Below are 2,247 nucleotides of genomic sequence, written 5' to 3'. Positions count from 1 at the left end.
TTTGGTGTCTTGCATGTTTTCTTTGCATTAAAAAAATTTTTCAAAAATATGTTCTTAATGTTCATCATGATCTTCATAGTGTTCTTGGTGTTCATCTTGACATTCATAGTGTTCCTACATGCATCCCTTGTTTTGATTCAAAAATAAAAGAGAAAAACATGAAAATGATGTTTTTAATTTTTCTCTCTCATCATAAAAATTCAAAATATATATATATATATATCTTTTTCTCTTTTCTCTCATAATTTCGAAAATTAGATTTGACTTTTTCAAAAATTTTTAAAATCAAGTTGTTTTTATGAGTCAAATCAAATTTTCAATTTAAAAATCTTATCTTTTTCAAAATCTTTTTCAAAAATCAAATCTTTTTCAAACTTCTTAGTTATTTTCGAAAATTCCAAAAATATTTTTCAAAAACCTTTTTTCTTATTTTTATATCAAATTTTCGAAAATAACAATAACAATTAATGTTTTGATTCAAAAATTTCAAGTTTGTTACTTACTTGTTAAGAAAGATTCAAACTTTAAGTTCTAGAATCATATCTTATGATTTCTTGTGAATCAAGTCACTAATTGAGATTTTAAAAATCAAATCTTTTTCAAAAACTAATTTCAATCATATCTTTTCAAAATATCTTCTTATCATATCTTTTTCAAAAATTTGATTTCAAAATATCTTCTTTAACTTCCCAACTCCTTATCTTTTCAAAATTGAATTTTGTTTCAACTAACTAACTAACTTTTTGTTTGTTTCTTACCTTTTTCAAAACCACCTAACTAACTCTCTCTCTCTATTTTCGAAAATATCTTCCCTCTTTTTTAAAAATTTCTTTTTAATTAACTAATTATTTTATTTTTATTTTGAATTTTCGAAAAAAACTACTAACCTTTTTCAAAAACTATTTTCAAAAATCACTAACTCTTTTTCAAAAATTATTTTCAAAATTTCCCTCCTCTCATCTTATTCTATTTATTTATTCATCTACTAACATCTCTCCCTCACCCACCAAAAATCCGAACCATCTCTCTCTCTTTCTGAGTTCAGATTTTTCTCTTCTTCTTTTCTTCTACTAACAATAAGGAACCTCTTTACTGTGACATAGAGGATTCCTCTTCTTTTCTTTTTCTCTCCTCTTTCTTATGAGCAGGGACAGAGAAAAAGGCATTCTTATTGAAGCTGATCCAGAACCTGAAAGGACTCTGAAGAGGAAATTAAGAGAAGCTAAATTACAACAATCCAGAGACAACTTGATTGAAAATTTTGAACAAGTAAAGGAGATGGCAGCCGAACCCAACAACAATGCAAGGAGAATGCTTGGTGACTTTACTGCACCTAATTCCAATTTACATGGAAGAAGCATCTCCATTCCTGCCATTGGAGCAAACAACTCTAAGCTGAAACCTCAATTAGTTTCTCTGATGCAGCAGAACTGCAAGTTTCATGGACTTCCATCTAAAGATCCTTTTCAGTTCTTAACTGAATTCCTTTCCTCCTCAAAAGCTGAGCAAGCTTAGAGTGGATGTTCAAACCTTCAGACAGAAAGAAGGTGAATCCCTCTATGAAGCTTGGGAGAGATACAAAGGACTGACCAAAAAGTGTCCTTCAGACATGCTTTCAGAATGGACGATCCTGGATATATTCTATGATGGTTTATCTGAGTTATCAAAGATGTCATTGGATACTTCTGCAGGTGGATCCATTCACCTAAAGAAAACGCCTGCAGAAGCTCAAGAACTCATTGACATGGTTGCTAATAACCAGTTCATGCACACTTTTGAAAGGAATCCTATAAATAATGGGACGCCTATGAAGAAGGGACTTCTTGAAGTTGATACTCTGAATGCCATATTGGCTCAGAACAAAATATTGACCCAGCAAGTCAATATGATTTCTCAGAGTCTGCATGGAATGCAAGCTGCATCCAACAGTACTCAAGAGGCTTCTCATGCAGAAGAAGCTTATGATCCTGAGAACCCTGCAATAGCAGAGGTGAATTACTTAGGTGAACCTTATGGAAACACCTATAACTCATCATGGAGAAATCATCCAAATTTCTCATGGAAGGATCAAAAGCCTCAACAAGGCTTTAATAATGGTGGAAGAAACGGGTTTAGCAATAGCAAGCCTTTTCCATCATCCACTCAGCAACAGACAGAGAATTCTGAGCAGAATCTATCTAGCTTAGCAAACTTAGTCTCTGATCTATCCAAGGCCACTGTAAGTTTCATGAATGAAACAAGATCTTC

This window comes from Arachis ipaensis, chromosome B01 (genome assembly GCF_000816755.2).
Source record: "Arachis ipaensis cultivar K30076 chromosome B01, Araip1.1, whole genome shotgun sequence".
NCBI classification, from domain to species: Eukaryota; Viridiplantae; Streptophyta; class Magnoliopsida; order Fabales; family Fabaceae; genus Arachis; species Arachis ipaensis.
Note: the sequence above shows the minus strand (reverse complement) of the source record.